Source organism: Oryctolagus cuniculus, chromosome 1 (genome assembly GCF_051225735.1).
Source record: "Oryctolagus cuniculus isolate XC-2025 breed Fujian yellow rabbit chromosome 1, ASM5122573v1, whole genome shotgun sequence".
In the NCBI taxonomy this organism is placed as follows: Eukaryota; Metazoa; Chordata; class Mammalia; order Lagomorpha; family Leporidae; genus Oryctolagus; species Oryctolagus cuniculus.
In genome coordinates, this window is record NC_142867.1 from 129,429,359 (window position 1) to 129,438,039 (window position 8,681).

Consider the following 8,681-nt stretch of genomic DNA (forward strand, 5'->3'; position numbering starts at 1 on the left):
TGCTGTTTTTAAATGCTAGCACACATTTTCAGATGAAACCATAACAGTGAAGGGCAGCAGCAGACAGAGAAAGAGAATCGTATGTGGAGGTGAGGCAGGAGAGAGCTAACCCCTGGGGAACACAGCAAGAAAGGAACAGTCAGAAAATCTCAGAAAAGGCTGAAACTACTTTGCTAGTTTAAAACTCTTTGTTTTACTTCCTTAAAAATGCCAATTTAGAATCAGCTAGCTCAGAGGCAGCCTGCCTGCGTGCATGAGATAACACCCAGTTTAGGCCTGAGGTCTCTGTTAGGCAGGAATAGGACAAAGAGGAGGTGAGATATACGCACAGCCAGAGCTGGTAGTAGGCACCCACTGCCAGTGTGCACGCAGGGTGAAGGTGTGGCCGAAAGCAAGGAATCTGCTGCAGGCTAGGTTTATACAGCGCAAGGTAGCTTTTCGAGGGCGTGGACTTTTCAAACTCAGCAGGCCTTCCTTTCTGCGGGCTGCTTAGTTGGGGAGGAATGCAGGAGGAGCGTCTCAACAAAGTCAGAGGTGGCTGGGTACTGGTGGTTTATTCTCCGTCTAACTGACTGTCTGAGGGAGATAGCAGGAGAGATGTCTCAACAATGCAGGGAGTGGGGTTGAGCTGGCTGAGAAAATTCAAAGGGTTGTTTTTGTCCTTATCCCATCAGTCTCTGCTCCCAAAACTTCTGATGGGAGTTTCCCTGTTGACCCCTGCCCTCCTCACTCAAAAATTCAGCCTGTACATTTGTAGCCAGTGCCAATGGGGTGGGAACATGGTGTGTGTAGGGGAACTCTGGACTGAGTTTTCCTCTCCAGATGATCACACCTTTCTTAAGGAGTATTCTTTGCTTGCTATAATAAATATCAGTTGCCTATGCTTGCTGTCTCTCTGAGTCTTGTTCAGTTCATTGAAGCTCAAAGAACACGTCCTCCATAGCTACAGGACGTAAGTGGCAATGCACGCCTGAGATAGCAGACTGCCCTTCGCTAGAGTTCCCGTGGATGATCCCAACACAAATGCTCTTGCGATGCTCCCCCAATTGTTTCATTGATGTTTTAAAAATGCATTTATTTGAGATGAAGAAAGCCAGAAAGTTACACACAGAATGAGAGCCAGAGCAAGGGAGAGGGAGACACACACACACACACACACACACACACACACACACACGGATGGAACGAGAGGGAGGGGGGAGGAAGAAGGAGAAGAAGGGGAGGGGAGGGGAGGGGGGAGAGAGAGCGCTCTCATATGTTGGTTCACTCTTCAGATATCTGCAATGGTTTGGAATGGGCTTGGCCAAAGCTGGAAGCTGGGAATTCAATACAGGTCTGCGATGTGGGTGACAGGGACTCAGTTACAGTGACTGAACTCAAGTTATTTTTGCCTCCCAGGTCTGCATTAGCAGGAAGCTGGGGTCAGGAGCCAGCGCCAGGTACTGAAACAAGGTACTCTACTGTGGGGTGCTGGCATCTTAACTGCTAGGCTAAGTGCCCACGCCTTGCCTCCCCATTCTTTCCCGGAAAGCTTCCCTGCCTTAGGCTGTGACAATGACTGTGACCACAATTTTTAAGTCTTTGCTTTCTCGACGTGGTTGTGCTTGTGCAGAGGGGACCCAGAGGAAAGACCTACCTGCTGTGCCACCCAGTTGGGTGCACAAGAAAAACAGTGCAACCAAAGAAGCCAGAGTAGCACTGGAGCCCGAGTACAACAGACCCTTTCAGATCCAGGGCTGTCCACCTGACCAGGCCACTCTAATCAAACTGTGACCTTCCAGGAGTTTCCTGCCTGATCTAGAAAGCTCTCCCGCTCCGTCTGCTGGGGGTGCAGACTTTCGTCACTCTCCTACCTTTTCACTGGTGAGGAAAAGTCATACCTCTCTCCTCTAAAGACCGCCTCATGGGGAGCAACTGGGAGTGTGGGGGGGACCCTGGAGCACGAGAAACATCTCACGTTGGGGGATTAGTGCTGGCGTTGGAGAAACTGATCTTATGATTTGATGTCTACTTTGTTCATAGCTGAAAATGGCAAAAAAAAAAAAATTAGTTTGATAGCACTGGCTGTAGAAATCCTATTTTTCACATTCAGAACAGTCAAATCGCAAAAATGTTCCTTATATTCTATTTTTCTTATTCCTGAGGTTTTCCTCTTTAGAAACATAATGAAATGGATAACAGCCCTGGTTCTGGGTACAGACTGCCTGAGGACAAATCTTGATCTTTTTATTAACTCATAGAATTTGGTTCCTTTTCTTTTTCAAGTTTCAGTTTTCTCATGTGTAAAATGAGAATAATAATAGTCCAGCCTGATAGGTTTGAAGATTAAGGGAGATATTGCAAGGGATGCCCTGGGACCTGGCACTTAATACATAGCTCTAGCTCTTTCTTCTCCACACCCGCTTTGTCTTCCACCTCCCCAGCCCCCCACCCTCACTTCTCTCTCCTTCTCTTTCTTAGGGAGATTGCCTGTGCATAACAGCTAAGTTTCAGTTATTCCCCAAGACAATTCCTAGATTGACACAATCAACAACAGCTTGTGAACTTGCTAGAGATTCAGGCAGTTGGGCCCCACCCGGGTACTGCCTAACCTCACCTTTGAACTAGCTAGTCCACTGATGCAAGAGCTGGGGGCTTCTGTCGGGCTGCACCGGCTGTCATTCTAATCCCATGGATCATCTGCTCTGGAGCTGATTTCATTCCGCTTCCATACTCAGACACATCAGAGAAAAACGGACATGACAATGATGAAAATTGCCCCGTCACTCGCTTTTTTCCATTAGCATTTCTTACGGTCAGAATGAAAAAAAGTACTGAGTGTTCCAAATCTTTCTTAATAGATGTTCCCTTTGATCCTAACATCAAGTATACAGAGCAAGCAGTGAAGGTGGTTGCCCCACGCTCGAGGACAGGTGTACTGGATGGCAGAGTAGGAATGGAGCCCACCCAGGCTGCCTGTCTGTCCTCTCTGAGAGGACAGAGCCCCAGGGCAGACTTTTCTCCCTTGTGCTGAGAAATCAACTTACCATTGAGGCAAACTCAGCAGAAATCAGGGGCAGGAATTCTGTAGGTGCACACAAATTCTTTAACACCAGGCTAAAACCACGAAGACTGGACTTGCAGGCACAGCCCACCTGTGCTCAGTGCAGACGTTAGATTCCAGGACACCTGAGTCTTAGCTGTAAGGAAAGAGGGGCAGCACTGAGAGAGACAGGATACTAACCCACAGCCAGAATGAATTTATACAAGGGAAAATAAGTTCACAGAGGTGGCTAACTGCTGGTATGCCCTCAGAAAGAGCATTTGGCAGAGACGGAGGGAGAGTAGGGTAGAAAATATTATTAAGCTCCTAAATCTGTATATATGAAATACATGAAATTCGTTCACATTAAAAAATTTTACAAAAAAAAAAAAAAAACAAGAAAACGAATGTAGCTATGCTCTAGGTTTATATAGCATAAGCCAAGTAAGGCCATGGTGGGGCAGGGCGTGGGGGGGGGGGAGGGTTGGAGTGCTAGTTTCCAGTGGGCTTTTCAGACTTCCTCCCTGCGGTCCCATTCCTTGGAACAGAATGCAGAGAGCTGAGCGGAGAAGAGCACAGGGCATGAGCCCACGCAGGCCTAAGAGTACAGCGTCTAGGGAGTTTCCCGGGGGACTAGGTCTCTCAGGCAAGGAGCCAAAATGGCTCTGACACCCATGCCCTTGCTCCATCAGTAAACCAATGCACGTCTTCCTTTTTCTTCTCTACCTGCAGAGCTGGACCCAGACCCAGCGATCTCACTACCAAATTTCCCCAAGGAAGGAGACTAAGTAGGCACAGGAGAAACTGCTCTTCTGTTGGTGTAAGTCACTGCAGGTGGACGACAGCAGGGAAATAGATCTGTCAATTAATCCCACTTAACAAGGTGCTCCTCAGCTCAGTGACACTTTAATGAGCAGGTCCAGATTTGTGGCCTGACTCCAGGGAAGAGCAAGAGACAGACCCATCAGAGGGACAGAGAAATAACATAAATGACACAAGGGCCAGCCAATTCAGTGGTAAGATAACACTCTCACTGGGGATCAACCTGTCCTTTGAGATGTCAGAGTGATTGATCAGCAGGTGCAGCGGGTGGGGAGCAGAGTGGGAGAGAGCCCGAGTGGACTACAGGGAGAGCACCCCGCACCTTAGGCTATCCCTGGACCCAGATGTGTTCACAGTGCCCCCTTCAGGAAGGCTCTGCCACCTGCTCTGTCAGGAAACCACCTCTAGAATGTGTGAATTCTTCAGTTGTGCTCCTAAGCCCTGACCAGTCCAGGCAAAGGTGGGACTAGAAAGCCTGGAGTCTCTGCTCAATGTTGAATCTCAGGGGAGACAGTTCCTGGCCTTCCTTGCTAATCAAAAAGGAGCACTGAAGAATAAGCAGATACTGGTGCCCATGTATCATCCTATAGTCCGTGTATGAACGCTTCTTGCCTCAATCCTGGGTGTTGCACACTTTTAAGGACAAACTTTCATTTCTCAGTAGTTAATTTGCCAGTAAACATCAATAACCAATGATAACCAAAAAAAAGGCTAAATGCATGCCATTGCATTCTTCAGCTCCTCCCTCTATGCACACAGTTCAGTTTCCATAAAACCTAAGAAACTGACAGGTCCGTACCACAGCCTCCAAAAGGAAAACCTGAGTAGAGGTGAGGGGTGGGTCAGTGATCTGGTATCCTGGAATCGGCCCAGCACTACGCTAGGTATCCTCGGGCAATTGTGCCACTGCTATGTCTTTGCCCTTCTAGCCAAGGGACTTACAATATGGGATCTGAGCAAATCATCCAACCTCTTTGTGCCAGTTCCTTCCAGAGATGATGGTGACGATGATGACGATGATAAAATCTGCCAATTATTATGATGATGTAATGAGATAAAATAAGTCAAGTGCTGAGATCAGAACATGGCACAAAGGTTACTTCAAAAAGTTCACAGAAATGGAATTTTAAAAAGTCTATTTTGTGCAAAAAATTAAAATTCATGCTTAGACTTCTCAGAATACTCATTTTCTGTTTTGTTGATTCTTATATAATGGAGACATGATAAAGAATAGCTGCCATTTTGTAGATTTCTTTATGTATTTACTTGAAAGGCAGAGGTGTCAGAGAGTGGCATGTGAGAGAGAAATCTTGCATCTACTCATTCACTCCCTAAATGGCTGCAGCAACTGAGGTTCGGCCAGACTGAAGCCAGGAGCTGGCAATTTCATCCAAGTCTCTTATGTGGGTGTATGGGCGCAAGCACCCACTACCATCCCAGGCATGTATTAACAGGGAGCTGGATCAGAAGCAGAACAGTCAGGACTTGAACCAGCACAATGATAAGATATGCCAATGTTGAAAGAGGCAGCTTACCCCACTGAGCCACAATGCCAACCCTAACATTAGCTACTTGTATTAAGACAAATTAAGCTGTTTCTATTTATTAGAATAAATATTTTTTTGGCCAGTGCCATGGCTCACTTAGCTAATCCTCTGCCTGTGGCATCAGCACCCTGGGTTCTAGTCCCAGTTGCTCCACTTCCAGTCCAGCTCTCTGCTGTGGCCCGGGAGTGCAGTGGAGGATGGCCCAAGTGCTTAGGCCCTGCACCCCATGGGAGATCAGGAGGAAGCACCTGGCTCCTGTCTTCGGAACAGCGCAGCACGCCAGCCGTAGCTGCTATTTGGGGGGTGAACCAACGGAAGGAAGATATTTCTCTCTCTGTCTCTCTCTCACTGTCTAACTCTGCCTGTCAAAAAAATAGTTTTTGGTCTTTTTCCCCTTTGAGGTAACAGTATGAGAAGGAGACTGGTGGTAAAACGAAAGATTCTAATAAAGTAGAGACTACAGAGACCAGCTATAGGGAGGCAGAATGAATCTGAGACATGTGGCAGGATCCCCAGGTCACTATAAGATGTTGACTGGTGAAATTACCATGATTTGGCTCTGTTCCATTCAGGATTTATTTCTCTGTAATATCACTCAGTTGCACCAGTGTAGTTATGAGGAAGGTGGGTGGTGTGGCTCTTCTAAGGACTCAACATTTAGCCGAACAACTATAATGGCCTGAGAGCGGACCAGCTGAGCTCAGTTATAAGGAGGCACTCATAATGCGGATCATGGGTTTACATATGGTATATATGGGAATATAACAACAAAAACAACAAAATTTCAGGTGACCTAAACAAATAGAAGGAAAGCTGTTCATGAGGTTGAAGAAGTAATGGTTGAGGCAGGTGCTGTGGTGCAGTGGATTAAAGCCCCAGCCTGTAGCACTGGCATCTCATATGGGTGCCAGTTCGAGTCCCGGCTGCTCCTCTTCTGATCCAGCTCTCTGCTATGGCCTGGGAGAGCAGTAGAAGACGGCCCAAGTCCTTGGGAGACCTGGAAGAAACTCCTGGCTCCTGGCTTTGGATCAGCTCAGCTCTGGCCATTGTAGTCATTTGGGGAGTGAACCAGCAGAATAGAAGACCTCTCTCTCTCTCTGGCTCTACCTCTCTCTGTAACCCTTTCAAATAAATAAAAAAAAAAAATTTAAAAAAATTTTAAAAAAGTAAAGGTGTCAGGTTATGCAAGTGCATCTGTGTTTGAGGTTCCCGTTGGCCACGTGACTTCATTTCAGGACCCTCACAATCCTCAAACACAGGACAGGCTATGACAGTGAGAGTGGGTAGCCACTATGGAGTGGAAGGACTGGTGCCTGGAGAGGAGAGGTTAAGGCATGAGGGGTAAGAATCCTCAGGGATCTCATGGATGGGGAAGCCAGAGAATGACGCCTGGGTCTGGGGTGCAAAAGGACTGGTGGGTAGGTGCTGAGGCTTCAGGATATGGCAAGAAGAGGCTAGGATGATGGTGGATGGCAACTAAGAGCAGTGAGAAGAGAGGGTCTCTGAAGGGTCCAGTGTCAGGATGCTCAGGTAGGGTGGGGTGTCTACCAGTTGGAGATGGGGGTAGCTGTGGATATAGGCTTTGGACACTTACAGCTATTGACTAAATGAGTGACTTTCAGAATCCCATCTTTCTACTTTCTCCTCAACAAACATAGAATAAGGTCAAGCTTTAGGGAGCAAAAGTTTGTTATGTTTTTCTTTGATTAGCTCAGTCTATCATACATCATCAAACCTAACTCCACCCAGCTCGGCCAACGGCTCACACCTGTCTGATTCTCTGTGTTGGCAGGTACGAGACAAAGATGGGTTCCCAAAGGCAGCCCTCCTTTTGGCCTTGCCTGCCTCCCCTCTGCTTTCCCCACACAGCAGGCTTCTGTCTGACTGCATGGTTATCCGGCTTAGTATTTTCAGTTTGATGGTAATTTCAGGAAACACTTTCCATTCATAAAATGCAAATGTATTCAACATGCTCACTCACTGATATAATTTTCCCATTGATGTTTACACTGCCTTAAAATTCTTGCAACTCTAAAAAAAACTCTTGAACATTCATTTTAATTTCTACTAAGCAATGCTAATGAATTCCCTGAATAGAATTAAGAGCTTTATGACCTTTTCAATTGCTTGGAAGTAAACTTCCAATTTCCAAAGTATCTGAATTTTCCCAGCTCAAAATTCCTCTCGGAGTAGAAGAGGATGAGGGTGATTTTTAAAAAGATCCTGGGTCCCTTAAATCTAAAATAGGGCTTGAACTGCAACGGAGGCTTGCTGGGTCAACTGAGGGAAGCATTTCCCCCTGGGAAGAGTCTGACTCTCACAGCCATCCTCCAGTCCCGCTGTGGCGGGTCAGGGGTCACTTGTTTCTGCTGAAAATCCTGGGCTGAGTGCCATGCTCTTGCCTTGTAAAGAGCTGATCTGAAGGCTCCTGGGGGTGGGAACACTATCGATTTTCTGATCTTCCCAAGTCTGGCATCTGGAACACATGATGACATTTTAAAAAGTCTGTGGACATGGAATTAAAAGAAACGCTTAGGAGTGGAATTTTGACTTAGTGGTTCAGATGTCAGTTGGGATGACTGAGTCTAACACCTGGGTTTTATACCTGGTTCAGAACTGATTCCAGCTTCCAGCTAATGAATACCCTGGGAGGCAACAGTGATGGCTCCTGTCACCCACTGGGTTATTTATGTGGAGTTCCAAGCTTCTCTCTTAGGTCTGCCCAGCCCTCGGCCACTAAGGGTAATTTGTGGAGTAAATCAGTAGATAGGAGCTCTTTCTATTTGTCTGTGTCTCTGTCTCTCAAAAAAAAAAAAAAAAAATTAACAAAAGTAACTTAATCTTGGTGCAAAAAAATTTGAAATCCACATAGTTTTCTCATAACACATATTTTCCATGAACTTTTTGAAGACCCCTGTAACAATACCTGCAATTCCTTATTCACTTATTATGTGTTTTTTTAAAAGGAAAGATTTTATTGGGGGAGAGACCCAACAGGCTGGAGAGAGAGAGCAGAGAGAGCAGAGAGAGAGAGAGAGAGAGAGAAAGAGAGAGAGAGAGGATGTGTTTTATTGCTCTTCTTATTTAACAATAAGGTGACCTACTGAGGTAGGAAGTATAATTATCCTTGTTTTTAAACTCACGTGGGATAGCAGTAAGAGACACAACTTTCAGAGGGAGATCCTAGCCTACAGGCTCAGCCTTTCAACTTCACCCCAGTGTTTTCTGTTGGGTTAATCCTTCAGTCTCCTGGGCCTGGGCTCTGACTTCCTGATTCACATAGAGGGGTG